Below are 17,385 nucleotides of genomic sequence, written 5' to 3'. Positions count from 1 at the left end.
TGGTTGCCACAGGGCCTGGTCCCTGCTGCTGGGCCTGCCCGGCACAGGTGTCTGCGGCGGGCGGGCGGGCGGGCGGGCGTGCGCGCAGGTCGTGGCAGGTTCGCGTGTGCGCGCGCGAATACTAGGAGTACGTTGTGCGCGCGAACGTGTAAATGTGTGTGCGTGCTTTGTGTATATCTGTGTGTGCATGCGTGCTGTGGATGTGCGTGTCTGGTTGTCAAGAACCAGGCTACTGTATGAGAGATTTTGGAGCCTGGACTCCATCCTGCTCAAGAGTTATTATTGGCACCCACCTTGTCCCGGGATGGAAACCCAGGGTCTTAGGTTAACTTATAGATCTCGTCTCCACATTGAAAAGGAAGGGCAGCTCAGGTCATCCACTCAGAAATGCAAACTTTTTGTTTAAATGTTTTGAAAGTGCTTAAATACAAAGTGTTTGGGGCTCACACCATTTTTATCACACTGTACCCCGCCCCCAGCCCAGGGCCAAAATTTTGCTGTTGGAGAAAAGGCCTCTGTGACCAAGTGTGGTGCCTTAGATTACACCCTGGGTTTCTTTGGAAGGTAGGAGGGTCAGCCAGGGCCAGTCTGCCCAGTGCCCTCTGCAGCGTCTTTGAGCTCTTGACAGGACAGCCTCTGTGGAGTGGCGGGGAAGACTGTCAGTGAGTGGGGTCCTTTGAGTCCTTTGGGCCTGAGCTTGTGGCTTTTCATCCCCCGCCTTCCTCTAGGAAGTGGTTGTGGTCCATGTGTTGGTTTTTATTGCTGTTGAATCGTTTTGGTGGCACTTCCCCCGAGACTGTGGCTTTCTTGGATTCCATGTTGAGTGTCAGGCAGACAAATGGCGTCCACATGAACAGGAGGAGTGCGGCCCTGGGAAGTGTGGTTGCTGGTAGTAAGCTCGGTCAGCTTCGAGGGACCAGTGAGTTGTCGCTCGCCTGTACTTACGGCCTCCCCTTGCTGTTGGTCCTGTCTCCGCGCTGGCCCCTGATGGTGTGCCTCTGTGAGGGGCTGCGTGGCGTGTGCGATGCATCCCACTGTGAAGGCAGTGGAGGAGGGTTCTTCTGTCGGGCAGTGAAGTAAATCTGGAACAAAAATGTCTTTTATAAGAGAGCGTTTTTGTCAAGTAGGAATCTCTTTGATGAGATGAGGGGGTAATCTATTCCTCCTACACACCTCCCCCCTTGGAGGCCCTGAGCACTGAACTCAGCAGCTTCTGTGACCTCTGCCAGAAAGCTCCATGTCTCAGCGTCTCCTGGTGGCTCTGCAGCAGGCCTGCCTTGAGGACTGTTCAAGTGACAAGTGTAAGGCCCAGCCATGGTCCCCGGTGCTTCCCTCTCTTCCCTGACTGCCCGGCTGTTGAAATTCGTTTTTACAGAGATGCGCTCTGCGTAAGTTGAATGTTTGTATCTTGCTGTGAGTGTTGATGTTGATGTTTTTTACACGGATTTTTGAAGAGTTGCTTTGGATGGTTTTTTTGGTTCATCTCTGGAAAGTTGGAGAATCCTACTTGAGCTTTGATAATGAAGGTTATAACGATAAGTCAGGGCATTGTTTGCCTGTTTGAAAACAAGTGCGGTTTCTGGTTGTCCCTGTATCCTCCCTGCCCCATGGAACTGTGGTTGGCTGTTCCTGCTCCTTCATGACTTGAAGGTTGGAGCCTGATGCTGAGGAGCCCTGTTGCCTGGAGTGGGCGGCAGGTGAGGTCAGCCACCAGGGTCTCCTCCTCTCAGTTCCTCTGCACATAGCGCCCTGAGGAAGGGCCTCCTTGCGTTCTTTCTTGAACTCTGAGCTTAGAGACTGTGCCTTTTCTTTTAGACATAAAAATTTGGATTGCTTCATAAGTTCTCTGTCTTATATAAATTTTTATTTCTTCTGTGTTTTCTTTGATATTCATTATTTGCAATTTTTTCTCTAAACATTCACTGTTTTTCTTTAAAAATGCTGTTGCATAAAGAATTTCTAGAAGAAGATTAGAAGCAGAGAGCTTTTCTTAAATTAAGCAGGTGTTTTACTTGCAGAAAGGAAAATATAACAGTAACAGTGGTGGTAGAGGAAAGTGACTTCACGGCGCTGAGTGTCTGCTAACTGCTACAGGTGGCTCCTCAGACAGGGTGTTCCAGGGTCTTACCACGCAGGAGTCTGGGTTTGGACCCACCACTGTTAATTGTTTTTATTTAAATAGCCAGAGATTTGGAAACAGCTTGAGATCAGGCCCTCTGGTCAGTGGCGGGTGTGAGCGAGCTCCCGTACTGCAGGCTCACCTCGTACTGCAGGCTCACCTCGTACTGCAGGCTCACCTCGTGCACTGCCTTCAGTGTAGTCGTGCCTGCCTTCAGTGTAGTCGGACTGTGCTGCCATTGCCACTGTGTGGCCTCCTATCATTTGTGTCACCCAGAAGAGACCCTGGTACCCATTCTCCTTTCCCGCTTCCTAGCAGGCACTGGTCGATCACCTCCTTGCTCTCCCCATGGAGGTGTCTCCTGGTGATTTATATGAATGGAGTCTTGTGTATTGGCCCATGTGCCGTCACTGAGCATCACGTCCTCCTTGGCCTTCTGCATGGTGGCCCGTGTCAGCTCCTCACTCTGTTTTGTGGCTGAGGACTGTTCTTTGTTTACACTAAGTTCATGCACACTTTGCTCATTCCTGAGTGCCTCACGTTTGGGTTTTCACGGGCTCTGTTTTAGGTTTTTCTCATGGCTGACTCCCTTTGACCTGGCTCCACTGATGGCCCTGGGAGCAGTCAGCACACAGCTGTCTTTAGGGAGGGACCTCTTTCTTGTGATCCATTGCTGCCTGGCAGGTTGCTGGGTAGATGCTGTGCGACTCTGTCCTGAGTGCGTGTGGCACTCGGGGAGAGGTGGCAGAGCACAGTGCAGTGGGTGGAGACCAGGTCTGGGCCTCCCTGTGCCCACTGAGCTGCCCCTGCTGCCTCCTGATGCAGATGAGGTGTGCATTTTTAAGATGGTTCTCCAAGTGCAAGGTGCAGGGGTGCTTTGGGGCCAGTGGTCTCCCTTGGGTGTCTGTCAAACTGTATGCTTCTGGAACTATCTGCTCTGGTTCACACATGTGTGCCCAGTGTGGCTCTGTGGGGGTTTTCGATTTACACAGATACTGTGACTAAACCTGCTAATCATCTTTGTCGAAGGTAACGGAGCTTACACGTGCTGCTTTCGTGAGCTCTTAAAACCTTGCAGTTCAAAGGTGGAGCATTGGACAGTTTGTCCTGTGGCTGTCGTGTGAGGCGTAAGAGGCTTCACGGGTTTCTCCTTTGGCTCTGAACCCTGCCTCTTGCAGCTGCAGGCCACCTGGCATTCCACGGGAGTAGATGTCCTGTGCAGCAGCTGAGGTTGCCGCGGATAGCTGTGGGGGAGCTGGGACCTGCGGGCACCGTCTCCAGTGTTCACGGGTTCCTTGGGCAGCTGATGTTCGGCCAGTCCCTGACCTTAGGTCTGTCTCATTGCCTCACTGGGGGCTTCCCAGGAGGGGATGCCTTCACAGGTCTAAAGGACTGCCCTGTCTTTAGAGTGAGGCACGTGGCGGAGGCATTTGAGCATCCTGGAGTGCAGCTTTAATTGCTTTCTTGTTGACAGCAAAGCCTGCTCCCATCTTGGAGCTGCAGAGCCCTGCCTCTGCCACACGATGGCTTGGACTGATGGCTTGGACCGTGTGACTGTTTCACTGCTGTCCTTTGCCCTCCCGTAGATTCAGGCCGCTGCCTTCCATGTGAGCTGGCGCGCTCGCCTCCCCCGCAGCAGGCCCGGCTCCTGGTGTGCAGTGTGTTCTGGGTGTTGTGTGTGAGACGGGAAGTTTGCGTCACTTACGTATGATGAGTAACGTGCCACTTGCACAGGGGGGCAGACGAGCCCACTGTTGACCTCAGCTTGCTTTGGCCTTGTGTCTGTTGAGTTGAGACTGCGACTAAAACAGAGGAGACAGAGCACGCTAACTACTCGTTAGGCCTAGGAAAAACAATTCTGTTTTCGTACCCCCCGTTGGTGGGGTTAGGTTTTAGAAACAGACCTTGCCCGGGCACTCGTTCTGGTGGTGGCCTCACAGGGGATTAGGAACTGTGGCTGAGGCTATGAGTTAGATCTCGGGAGGAGGCTGACTTTGGACTTTAGCCTTAACTTGGACAGTTTAGAGATCACTTTTATCCAGGTGGTTTTTCCTCTGGTCTCTGCAGATGTTTTGGTTGTGGAGAGACCTGACCCTTTGTAGAAACACTGATATTGAAAGTGAAGGGGTGCTCAAGAACTACTAAAACAGGTAGATTGTTAGCAGTCTCCATCTTGTTCTGGTCAAAGAGGTCTGCAGTTATCTGAGGTGGGACAGGACCAAGGCAAGATAGTACCTTTCAAGTAGTCAGTCTTTTGACAGCTGTGGGTAGTACTGGGGGCAGGATTGGGCTAGAATGTGGCGCCCATGGGGTTGCCAGGGACGGAGGGGCTGGGGTGGCATGCTCCTGCCCCTGCACACCCACCCGTCGTCCTGCTCTGGATCTTATGGACCTTCTCCAGGCTCCTAGGAAACCCTGGCCTGTGAAATGCCTCTAGTGCTCTTTGCTATTCCTTATCTAAGTCTAGTCCTTCGCCTCGCCTCTGTTTTGGTCCATTCCTGTTTCCTCAGGGACATTGCAGGGTCAGGTGTCCAAACTTGCCATTTCCTGTTTCCCTCCTCCTCCCCCTCAGCAACCTTTGACCGCTGCTGTTTTTCTGCTTGGCCCATAAATGTGTTCCTGGTTCCCCGAAGGCTTTAGAGCAGAACAGAGCCTGCTGCACCCCGCCCCTCTCACAGGTCGTCAGTCTGCACTTCCAGGTGGGCCACGGGGATGCGGCAGGTGGAGTCTGCATGCCAGACACAGCAGGTCTTCTCCCACGTACCTCTGGACAGCCTGGACGGCACGTAGGCCCCCCCAGCTCCCACCCTCAGTTGCCCGTCCGTCCGTCCGTCCGTCCGCTGTAACCGCCCTTTGTTCTCTGACCTCTTTGGCTAAAGCGGGTTCTAATCAAGGGAATTCAGTACTTTCTTCAGAAAAACTCTGGGTAGGTCACAGGATCAGGTGAGAAATTGCAAAGGTACGAAGGGTGTTGGTGAGAAGCTGGGGCCAGGCAGTGTTCTGGTCCTTTACCTGGGCTTGGGCGGCTTTGATTGTGCGCTTAAAAACCAGGTTCCTGGCTGGGCATGTGGTGGTCACGCCTGTGATCTCAGTGACTCGGGAGGCTGAGGCAGGAAGGTTGCAAATTTGAGGCCAGCCTCAGCGACTTAGCCAGACCCTGTCTCAGATTGAAGGGCTGATGCTCTGAGCACCCCGGCTCAGTCCTCAGAGCTGCCCAGAGGAGCCCGAGGTTCTTGCCTCTCCCCCTTCATCCGGTCCCCTCTTCGCAGACCACACAGTGCCTCGTGGAACTCCCTGGAGACGCCTTCGTCCTTGTCCTGCTGCATGGCTGCCCTGTGTGGATGTGTTATTGCCCTGTCCTGTCTATGGACGCCGGGTCCCCATCTTACTGTTTGAAACAGTGTGGTGTCCTTTGTGTGCCATGAGCATGCCCTCCACGACATGACGGTGGCCTTCCCCCGCAGCCAGGACTGGTGGATCACCTGGGTGCAGGTCCAGAGGTGGAAGGAAGGATCGCCAGGTGGCAAGAAAAGAAGAAAGCAAACCTACGTTACCATCCCTCAGGGTGACGCAGGAGGTGTCACGGGCTCTGTGCCCTGCTCCCTCTGCTGCTCTTCGTCTTTGTGTGGCAGAGCCCTTGAAGCTCCTCAGGGACAGTGCTGGGAGTTGCAAGGGCTCCTCTCCCGCAGTCCTGTAATGTGACTTTGACATGCAGTTTATTTTTAAATATTTTTAGTTGTCTCTAGGCCTTTATTTATTTTTATGTGGTGCTGAAGATCGAACCCAGGGCCTCACATTGAGCCCCAGCCCCTGACATGCAGTTTTTAAGGTTGTGTGTACCAGTCTTCGTTGTGTGACTTCTGGGCTTCGTGGCAGGAGTGGCGTTCGTCACATGTTGTGGTTTTCATGTGGGATACTTGTTGCTCCGTGTGTGCGTGAGTTGCCGTGCATCACCAGCTCGCTTGCGAAGGCACCTCCTGTGGGTCTCGTGCTCCAGCCTTGCCTGCCGCCTTTTGCACATGAAATGGATCCGGCTGGAGGTAGCTTGTTGTGAGGTGCAAAGCTAGGTTGATGTTTTCTGCCGGGTGACCGGCCCTGTGCCCTGTGCCATCTGTCAAGCGCCCTCTTCTCCCCCCAGGGCTGGGGCTGCCTCCTGTCATGGTGCCTGTCTTCAGTGTCCTGGACTCTGACTGGTCAGGTCACGGATGTTTCTGCTCCCTTCCTCTCTTGGACTTGCTGTACACTGGAGTCTCTGCGGAGGCTTTTGGGTTTTGTTCTGCATCAGTGTGGCTGCAGGTGGCTCCTGGTGGTGGCTGGCTTTCTCCAGCGTCCCTGGACTCTTGTCCCTGGGTCCAGTTTGCTTTCCTGTACTGTGGATGGACAGTAGTGTTCCTCACACTTCTTCCCTCTCTTCCTCTTTGCTCTGTAATCAGTGATGTTTTCAGCTGTGATTTTTGCCAGTCTCATAGATGAATTAAAACCGTCCACGTAGCTGGGTGCAGTGGCACACACCTGTGATCCTAGTGACACGGAGCCTGAGGCAGGACGACCGTGAGCTCAAAGCCAGTTTCAGCAACTTAGTGAGGCCCTAAGCAGCTCAGCGAGACCCTGTCTCTCATCCCCTGGTTGGGATGTGGCTTGATTAAAAAAAGAAAAGAAAAAAACAAACCCATGTTACCAGCCAGAGCGAGCTCCCAGGAGGCCTCAGGTGGCTGAGGCTGGGCAAGGCCAGCGCCCTCAGCCCGCTCTCCCCGCTCCCCACTCGCAGAGCCAGGTCTCCCACCTGGAGTGGCCCGAGTCCCGCATTGCTCACAGGTGTGTCCTTCTGACCGCACGTCCTGGCCTCAGCCGTGCGCTCAGATCCGCAGACCTGGCTCCTCCCCCTGCCTTCGCTCCCATCCACACTGTGTGACAGTCACATGTATGGCACGCTTCTTGTAGGCACACTTGGCCTTGGGGCATTCTGCCAGGGAGTCCGGGCACGGATTAAAATAGCGTTCAGGGAGCAGGCATGACCCCAGCCCAGTGTAACTGCTGTCCCGGGTCAAGCACACGTTGGAATGCAAGCCAGGGTCACATCCCTGTTAGAACTGAGTTCGTGTCAGTGATAAATTCTGTAAGGAACAACTTTGTAGGTGCTCTATTTGATTTTTTTAATCAAATTACCCCAGAACTTTGGTGCCTTAACTTGTTTTAGAAATGACAGTGACATGCCCAGCTTCTGACCTTGTCCTGGGTTTGGCCTTTGTGGCCGCTGTGCCCTGGCCCTACTCCCACTCTCACTACGTCCCTGGAACCCCTGCAGTGGTCTGGTGAGATGTGCTGTGCAGGCCTCTGCACCCCTGCCCTCACCTGCAGTTCCTGCTGTTCCCGCTCCTCTTTCTGGCCCGAGCCTTTGCAGATGCTCACCTCTGCCTGTTCCACTGGCCCTTGCCCTGGGTCCATGTGCTGTGGGAGCAGGTGTGCTCCTCTGTCGTGAGCCAGACCGCGACTCTCCCAGTCCCACGACCTAGTGGTCCCCGTTTTCTGGTCTCTGCCTTGATGTCAGGCACTGCAGCAGGAGGAGGGCTGGACGCTGTGGCCGACACTTGGTCTGTCTCTGTCTTTGTGCAGCGACTGTCCTGCTGTTCCGTAGCTGCTTGCGCTCGTGTACTTTAACATCTGGATTCACAGATGAGAAGGGAGAGTCCTTGCCTGATATTAGGGATGTTTACATAAAGATGTCAACAGAGTTACTAGAGAATTCCTGTCTGCAGGTGCCTTCCCGACTCACGGTGAATCTGACTAAGACCCTCGGGAACCACGGTCTGGAAGGGTTGAGCTGTTGGGGAGGGGAAAAACAGCCCCTCCTCAGTCCCTGGGCATCTGCATAGAACGTGCAGGCATGGGAGTCGCGATGGCCCCGTGGGCAGCTCTCGGCAAGCCCTTGGGGTGCAGAGGGGAAGGTGCCGGGCGCCCTGTGTGGCATCTGTCCTCCTGATGCTGGTGTGGAGGCAGCTGCTGGCCCCACACTCGCAGCACCTGGGTGTGGGGCCTGGGAGGCTCTCACCTGGGAGAGCATGAGGCAGGCAGGGACAGGATGCTGCCCGCAAGCACGTCCGCATGCTTGGCCTGTTGGTGGTCAGATTTATCCTGTCTCATTTCAGCGGTGAGTGAGGGGACACAGTTAAGCAAAGATGGTGTTGCTAAGTGGCTTTTTTTCTTTATGTGAAGACAGATTGCATAGGTACCCACATACGTCACCTCGTGGTGGGGTGAGAGGGGCGTCTCGAGGCAGGGGAGGGGAGGGCACCAGTTCCCCGTGACTGGGAGGTGGAGGAGGGTGTGGCCGCTGGCCACCAGGCCCTGGCTGCTTCTCACCCCGGGCTCCAGTGTTCTGCAGTTGTCTCATTTAAAGTAAAAGTTAGGTTTAGGGAAATGTGCTTGTTTTGGATGGGTCATTTGTGTTTTGACAAGTGTGTGGACCTTTGTGACAGAAAGTCCCTCCATTCCCCATTCAGTCCCGCCTTCACCCATCAGGTCCCTCCTCCTGTGCTGCTTCCGTGGCTCGCTCCAGACGCTTCCTTTAGTGGACCACAGAATCCCATCTTCCCTCTCTGCAGCCTTCACTGCTGGCCTGAGGCTGACCCGGTCCTGCCTCCAGGCCCTTCTGAGGGTGGGCTGCATTTCACCTGGGCTGGCCCACCGCCTGCTTCCCGAGTCGTGGGGAGAGTGCGGCCCCCACTGTCACCCCGCCCTGTCTTCTCCCTGGAGGGCCTGCCACCGCACCCTTCGTCCTGAGCCTTCCCTGCCGTTCCCGTGGGCTGGGGGCATTCCTGGGTCAGGACATGGTCTGCTTGTGCCCTGCTGTTGGGGAGTGTTGTCACGGGTGCAGGATTGGGGTTGGTGATGTGTTCTTGTAGCTCTTTCAAACAGCTGTGTGGCCGTAGCCGGCCTTGGACCCAGGGCATCTTATTGTCCCTGTGTCATTGTCGCTGTCTTGGGTCAGACTTAGGTTGTCTGTCTGCCTTGGGCATGTGAGAGCTTGACTGTGCTGTGTCCAGGTGTCCCTGGAGGTGTCTGGGTGTCTCTGAACCTGGGGCCTGAGCCCTGGCTGGCTTGTGCTGGGTGTCCCCGGGCTGTGGTGAAGGTGTGCGCTGCAGACACGGCCTGTAGGTCCCAGGCCCTGATTGTCCTCTCCTGGCCTCTCGCTGTCCTTCAGATTGGCTCCTTTGATCCATCTCCGGGTTTGCTGGGTTTGTGTTTCCACCAGACTGCGTTCAGCGCATCAGTGGTTCTCGGTTGAACAGAGCATTTCCTAGTTGTGAAGTCTCCAGCGTAAAGCCCGGAAAGCCCGTTGCGTGCTGCTGCAGCTCAGCAGCCCTCCTGCTTGTGGGTCGCGCCTTTGTTTGTTGGTGTGTCTGGGAAGTGTGATTTGTGTCGTGGATCTGGGAACCACGTGTGGTGGGCACTGGGGCCTTGCTCTCCTCCTGCTGGCCTCGGGGGTGGGACTGGCGGGCTGGTCTGCAGTCCTTCCCGGTGGTGTTGCTGGACAGCTGGCAATGTCCATGCTGTCCTTGTCTGTGCTGTGTGGTGCCCCTCCTTAGGGCTCACAGGCAGACCTGGGTGTCCCTCCCAGCAGGGAGGGAGGCCTCACTGTGCTGCCTGAGCACCTGGCGGGCTTCCTGGCCCTCCGGCTGTTCCTCTGATGGACACTGGGCGCAGCCTGCAGACCAGGAAGCCCGCCAGGTGCTCATGCCTGTCCACTTTAAGCTGCGCTTGCTCTCGGCCCGCTGGGTTTGCTGTGGACGTCTGGGACGGGTCAGCACCGCTGCTGGCATCACCGTGGTGGGGCCAGCTGCTCTTGTGGCCCGCAGGCGGTGCTGAACACACCCCTGTGCTCTCGGAGGGCCCAGCTCTCCCTGAGGAAGGGGCTTCTCCCCTCCTGGAGGGGCTTTCATAAGGGGAAGGAGCTGCAGAGAAGCGATGAGGTTCCTGCCTCCGAGTCAGAGGGTCCATTTGGAGAATGTGGATGAGCTTGTTCTGTAGATCTCTGACCCCTCGTGGTGCTCGGTGATGAGGAGAGGTAGCCATGTGGGTGAACCTGTGGGAGGAGGGAGGACAGGTGCCATTTGCCTGTGGGGGTAACGGTCTCATCACAGGTGACCTGCCTGTCTTTTCTGAGGCATCCTTGGAGCCCCCCCCCTTTCCTGATCTCTGCCTGTGTGGCAGAGCGCCAGGGGGCTGGTCTGACCCTGGGCAGGATTGCTGGTCACTCTGGGCATGGACCATCTTTGCTGGTCCTAGGAACCTGCAGGGTGTCGTTTTGCCCCAGAGGGACTGTCCCCAGAGGCCACAAGCTCACGCTTTAGTGAGCTGGCTGCTTGAATGGTCCTTCTCAGGTAGTCCAGTCTGGTACTGGAAACCAAAAAGGGTCATTATGCGTGGTTTATTTACTGTGGTTCAGCCAGTTTCTCCAGGAAAACCCCAGTATTTGAACGTACTTCTGCGCTGGGTGCGGTGGCATGTGCCCAAAGTCCAGCTACTTAGGACACTGAGGGAGGAGGATTGTGTGAGCCTGGGAGTTTGGGGCCAACCTGGGCAGCACAGCGGGACCCCATCTCAGAGAGAGGGGCAGATAGCCAGGGAAAGGAAGGAGAAGGGGGGGACGCGCTGGCCAGATGAGTGCAGTGACAGTCCGTGCTTCGTCTGTCCCAGTGTCATGGTCTTGGATGTGCCGGCAGGGAGTGCCCACTGTGCCCACTGCAGGTGCAGTGCCCGGGAATGGCAGCCACCCAGCCACAGCTGTTCTGGGAGGCGCGTGGTTCCCCCCAGCTTCTCCTGGGGCACTTCAGTGTCACAGTGTCCATCAGCTTATTCCCATACGCTGGCCTGTAGCGTGTCCTGTGTGTCCCCTGCGTGTTTTGTGGCGCCTCACGGCAGTGCCTGGTCTTTCTCCAGCTGTGGTGCCGCTTTCCTCTGACCCTGCCCCTGGCTGGGAGTAGAAAACACAGGCCCTGGAGTGGTGAGTGGATGACCCTGGTGCGCTGGGCAGAGGCTCTTCCTGCCTGCCTCTGTCCTTGTGGTGTCCCTGCCTGGAGTTGTGTAGCAGTGGATGGAGCAGGTTCCATGTGACAGGTCCTGTACCTTGGGGCCACGCCCTGTGCCAGCTGCTATAGCCCGCTGTGCTGCAGATGTGGACACACGGGTATGGAGAGGGCGGTTACTTGCTGTGGTTGCATGCAAGTGCTGTGCCCAGGCCTCTGCTGAGGGTGCTCTGCAGGCCCATTCTTCAGTCCTGGGGTGGCTGGTCTGGAAGATGTGTCCCATTGTCCTACTGAGGTGGAGAATTTGGGACACGGGTTGGCCCCAGGCAGAGTTCCCAAGTGTGGCAGGGCCCAGACGCGGGGTGCTGCTGCCTCGGCTCCTGCAGAGGCTCTGGAGGGGTGTCCTGGAGCTGTGGCCACAGGGCTCGATGGGGGCAGCGGGGGTCGGATCCCCTGCACCAGCAGGGCTGCGGTGTGCCTGGCACCCGCCCCCCTCGTCCTGCTGTCTGAAACGAGGAGAGCTGAGAGCTGCAGACGCCGTAAAAGGCAGGTCTTTAGGTGGACAGTCTGATTTGGGCAGCCTCGGCTCTGGGTTGGCCTGTGTCCGCAGACAGCTTTCACTTTTAAGTTGTTTCCTTGTTCAGGTTTTTAGAGACACATAATGACTATTTTAGTAAAGTGCTTACATGTCACTTTTCTGCTTGTTTATTTGTTTTTTCGCATCGACTTAGGTGTGTGTAGCAGGTGCTGCTGGGAGACCTGGCATGCGGGTTGTAGTATGTGACCGGCTGGCAGGTGGCCCCAGCCCCGGCTCCCCTCAGCACCCCCCAACACAGACACAGCTTGCAGCCTGGTAAGAGCAGCGAGGGCCGAGTGGCGGATGGGCTCCCATTTCAGAAATGCCCGTGTGACTTAATCACGGGCTTTTCCCCAGTTATAAAAAGGAGTGACTGTTGTTTGTAGAAAGGTTGGAAAACAGAAAAATACAAAGCGAGAATCACTGGGAGGGTGGTGCTGTTGACATTTTGGCTCCTTCTTGTCTCTTCCTCTTCCCGGTGCTCCCCTCCTCTGCCTCACCTGGGAACGGCCGGGCTGTTCTGGAGTCTCTCCTGGGACACTGGAGAGGCGTTCTGAGGGCAGGGAGGTTAACACGCCTGCGCAGGTGCCGCCCTCAGCCAGGCTGTCTGGGTCTCCTTGCACACAGCCTGTGCCCCAGGTTCCTCAGTGGGGTCAGGTGGGCACATGGCAGTGACGTCTGTGCTGCCAGCTGCCTCTGCTGTGGGTGGCATCACGCCTGCCTGCTGAGAGGGTGAGACCGCTGCCCGTGTGCCGAGCCCAACTTGGACTGCAGGCTGGGCAGCGGGTTTCCACCTGTCGCTGGTCTTGGCGCAGACATGCATCTGTCGTGGTATAGGCTCTTTTTTATTTTTTTTAAAAATGATTTAAGTTTTTTACGTATCAGAGATTGAACCCAGGGTTGCTTAATCTCTGAGCTGCATCCTCAGCCCCTTTTATATTTTACTTAGAGAACAGAGTCTTGCTGAGTTACTTACACCTCACTAAGTTGCTGAGGCTCACTTTGACCTCGAGATCCTCCGCCTTGCCTCCCAAGTTGCTGGGATGGCAGGCTGTGCCACTGCACCGTGCTGGTAGAGCCAGGCTGTATTGAAGTGGGTTTGCCTGGAGGAAGAGAGAGCTCTGCATCCCGTTATGGGAACATGGGACCCTGGGTGGCTGTTTGGTGCCCTGCTCAAGCCCCTGGGCCACGCAAGAACAGGTGGGAGGCTGGAGAGCTAGGAATCTGCTGCCTGGCCAGAGGCAGAGGTCCAGCACCCAGAAGAGCCTGCGGGCTGTGGTGGGCCTCACCGGGAGACCCTGTGTGTGCTGCCCGCAGGGTGCTCCTGAGCTGAGCGCAGCAGGCAGGCGTGCGGCTGCTCTCCAGTCAGCAGGCCCCGCAGCGCGTACGGTTCATCCTCCCCGAAGCCGGTGAGGTAGGCACTGCCACACCTGGGCTCAGAGGGGAACGTGAGGTGTGTGTGAGGAAGGCTCCCATCAGCACCTCAGCATGCCAGCGGCCCTGCCCGCTGCCATGCAGGCCCTGGGGTGTATTCTGCTGTGCCACCAAGGGGCAGTCCCCAGCGTTGGCCACGCAGCCTTGGTGAGGCGAGGAGCTGGGTTTGGTGTGCCTCCTTGTCACGTGGGGATGACGTGACCTGTGTGCAGAGCAGCTGCTGCTCGGGCTGCGTGGACTCCCGCACAGCAGGCAGGAGCTTGTGCAGCGTCCTTGCCCCATGGGGCTTCTCCGTGACGCTCCTCTGTGGCCCGGCAGTGTCCTACACTCGGGCCCGCCGTGTGCAGCTGCTTGGAATCTGGGTCTTCCCCGTCCCTTCAGCTGGGCCCGCCTGTCTCCCCCCTTCACAACTGGTTGTGTCCAGCGTGCGGGTGTCATTGTGTGGGACCAGTCGCACGATGGCACCTGTCCTCCTGTCCCACAGTGGGACGGTGCTGTCTCAGTGACCTTGCGCAGATGTCCCTGGGAGTGTGAGGATGGCATCTGGCTCTTTGCAGCTGGTCCCTGTGTTGATGTTCCGGGTGGTGTGGTGGCAGTTCCCATGGAGAGCCTGTGTCCTGCGGACAGGGTGGCCTGTGTGCTGCGCCCATCCCTTCAGCGCTTTGTCCCACCGCGCAGCACAGCCAGGTTTGCCGGCCAAGAGTGGCTGCTGCTTTGCCAGGGTTTGCGTGAACTTCTCTGTGCCACTTTCATGCATTTTTTGCCCTCCTGCCTACCTGCCCACCCTCTGCCTGCCTGCCCGCCCACCCCCTTTCAGGCACAGTTGGCAGATCACAAAGGGTCCGTGTTGAGGTCCGTCTTCAAGAACTCAGTGGGCAGGCATGCTGCTGCGTTTCAGATGGATGGCACTGTGCTCGGTGTGAGGGCTGCCTGGGCATGACACAGTGGGGACAGACTTGCCTGTGGACGCTTGGGCTGGACTTGGCTGCGGTTGGGACAGTGGAGGCTGCTTTGACTGGCCCCAGGGGAGGGCTTCTGCCCTCTTCATGCACAGGGCTTCCTGGGAGGCTGGCAGTGTCCCTGGCCTCTGCGGATGTCGGTAGAATACCCATCTCCAGTTAAGACCACCCAGGTGTCTACAGATGTCCCCTCAGGGACAAAGCTGCTGCCAGTTGAAAACTCTGGCCTAGAGAATAATGGAAAATCAGACTTCTTGCTTGAAAGGATAAAAACATGATTCCAAGTTTAAGGCCCGTCTGGGCAACTGAGACCTTGTCTCGGAATACAACAGGGGCTGGGATGTAGCTCTGGGAGCACCCCTCGTTCAGTTCCAAGAACTGCAAAACAAAACAAAACAAAGCCCAAACAACCACAAAGGAAACAGGAGGAGTTATGAGAATCACATCACATCGAGTTTTGAACCGCCGCAGTTGGTGGTAGAGAGCTGTTCACAGGCATCAGAAGAACCGGAAGAATCCACATGCATGTCTTTAGGTGAAAAGAACCTGGACCCTAGAGACGGCAGGGATGTTCCTATCAGGACTCCCCTGTGACATGCTTGTGTCTGGCTCAGTGGCCAGTGCTCCTGGGGAGGGGAATGGCCAGGGCTTGGGCCAGGAAGGCTCCCATGGTAGGTAGGACACCTGCTGAGGGTGTCCTACAGCAGCCTGCCCTGATGGGAGATGTGCCCGCAGCACTCGGAGACTGTTTCCAAACTAGGCCAACCTGCTGTGACCCCTGGAGCTTGGAAGGACATGACCCAGCCAGCTTCCCTGCCCCTGAGCAGGGCCCTGGCTGTGGGGGTGGGGACTGGCCACAGTTGTGTTTTCTCTAGCCTGTAACTGGAATCTAGCATTTCCTGCAATTATGAAAGCAGACAGAAACCCACAGCAGTCCCAGCAGTGCTGTGGCCTGTCACAGTGGGATCACAGGCATCTGGGTCACTGTGGAGTGAGGCATCGCCCAGTGCTCCTTGGAGGTGACCGTGGACTTGCTCTCAGTGGTGGAGGAGCTCAGGCAACTGTCCCCAGCCTCACTGCCTGGGCTTGCAATCCGCATATCATGCATCTGAATGTATTTGTGGGGAAGGGTCAGTAGATGTCCTTGGATGGCCCCAGGGTGGCCAGCACAGTAGGAGGCTGAGACCCTGGCTCTGGCAGCCTGTGGCCGTCTTCCGGGGCCTCTGGATGCCTGCTGGTGGAGGACAGCCGGCTTTGGAGGCCCCAGCCCTGGTCATCCTGTCTTTCGTGGCCAGTGTCTGTTAGCATGTTCTATTTATAAATGAAATGGACTGCTAAAAATTAAATTTCTACAAATTGTGCTTTTGGTTCACAAATATTAAAGTGAATTTTAAACACAAAGCTTTGATGAAATTCACGTAGTGTTCTCTTCCCATGGTGTGTCGCCAGCATTCCAGAAGGTGTTAAGTCTGAGGGTGACGCATGACCCCAGGATCCTGCCCAGGGCACTGGGCACAGGCAGTGTGGTCCAGCTCTGAGTGTCTGTGTGGCCACCACGCTCTAGTTTACCTTGAGATGCTCTTGCAAGGTTCGCATCACCTGGAATAATTGGAGATGTAGAACTGCAACCCCCCAGACCCAGCTTGGAGCCCGTGCCTTACCACCCCCCAGGGGCACTCTGCACCTAGAGGTTGGGGGCAGCCGCTCATCTCCACAGCTGTGACGACAGGGGAGCTGCGGAGCCCAGGTGTCTAGACCGCATCCCACAGGACACCCCAGGTGTGTGGCAGCCCTGGAACCACAGGTGGAATGTGCCCTGCGTACCTGGTGGCTGCTCCGCGGCAGACCCGCCTGTGTTGGGGGGCCAGGATGGAGATTATGAAAACTTGACTTTGAAGTGGAGGTGCTTCTTTATTTACCCTGATCAAATTGGATGGTATGTATTTTACAGAAAGATTGGCACCTGCTTCCTGGCAGGCCTGTTCTCAGTTCAGGGGATCCTGCGGTGAGCAAAACGAGACGCCACAGGCCCCTGCCCCTGCTGGACCCCAGGAAGTTCTGTGCCACAGTGACCAGTGCGTTTGGACGGGAGGGCAGGGAACAGCTAGTGCAGAGGCCCCGGCAGGTGGGACACAGTGTCTTCTTTGGGAAGAAGGTGATCCGTGGGCCCGGCTGCAGGGGCAGGCAGCAGGACCTCAGTGGGCCGTGGCGGGGCGAGCCCTGGAGAAGGAGGGTTGGCAGCGGTACAGGGCCACGTGTCGTCATTCCCTTGGAAACAAAGCAGGAGACTTATCCAGAGAATCTGAGCTGGGGGACGTCTGGCCAGGGGGAGTTGGGTCTGTTGGCCTCTGGGCAGGAACGGAAGGCAGTGCTGGGACCCGTCAGGCCCGTCTCCTGCACCTCCAGCTGCCGACGGGCGTGTGGGCGAGCGTGAGTCAGAGAGCATCTGAGTTGAGCTGCGTGGGTCACGTGGGCAAATGAGCCTGACCAAAAATAACCCAAAACAGCATTTCTGGGAATCGCAAGTGAAGGCAGCTTTTAATGTAAACAAAGGAGCAGAGAAGACGAAGGCCGTTGGGAAGAATGGACGTCTGCAAAGCTGAGAAGAAGTGCTTTTGGGAAATGCTGAGGAGGACACGCGTGGCGTCCAGTGGCTGTGGTTTTGCAGTGTTTCCTTTTTTTCCTCGCATCAGAGGGAAGCGTGTGGTCTGACTGGGCAGCTTGCAGCTTCCCCAGGCTCCGGGCTGTGGCGGGGACCAGCCTTGGGCCTTCCTGTTGATCCTCGGGGAGCACTTCCTGCCGTCCCTGTGGGCAAGCAGTGCTGTCCCCATGTGAAGCCTGTGCCTGGGTCAGCCTGACGATCGGTTGGCACTGCGCACAGAGCACAGAAGGCCTCCCAGAGCTCCTGCCTGGTTGCGTGCCCATACCTCAGGGCTCAGTGCACAGCAGGGTTGAAGGCCACTGCTCAGGCCTGGGGTCGGGGTCAGTTGCACTCCTGTCTGGGCAGGTGCTGCTCTGCTGGCCAGCCACACTGGCCCCATTGTCTCCGTTCTTGGGACCAGGTGTTGGGGCTCCACACCAAGTGGGTAGCAGAGCCTGCAGGTGGAGAGCCAGCAGCCAGGGGACCCAGTTGGCTGCAGTAGAGTTCAGGTCTCCTCCGTGCTGCCCCAGGCCCGTGTTTCCTGTTGGGAATGAGCTGGCTTCTCCTGGGGTGGACTCGTGCCCCGCCTCTGCTTGCTGGTTGTCTTGGTTGCTGGGAAGGGTTCACCT

At 56.8% G+C, this 17,385-nt stretch overlaps 1 protein-coding gene across 1 annotated transcript in view; it reads left to right on the top strand.

The window, feature by feature from the left end:
* Nucleotides 1–17,385, top strand: part of Zcchc14 (zinc finger CCHC-type containing 14) — a 60,694-nt gene that overhangs the window by 1,087 nt on the left and 42,222 nt on the right. The window lies entirely within an intron of this gene.

This window comes from Marmota flaviventris, chromosome 18, assembly GCF_047511675.1.
Source record: "Marmota flaviventris isolate mMarFla1 chromosome 18, mMarFla1.hap1, whole genome shotgun sequence".
NCBI classification, from domain to species: domain Eukaryota; kingdom Metazoa; phylum Chordata; class Mammalia; order Rodentia; family Sciuridae; genus Marmota; species Marmota flaviventris.
This window is presented reverse-complemented; position numbering and strand designations above follow the sequence as displayed.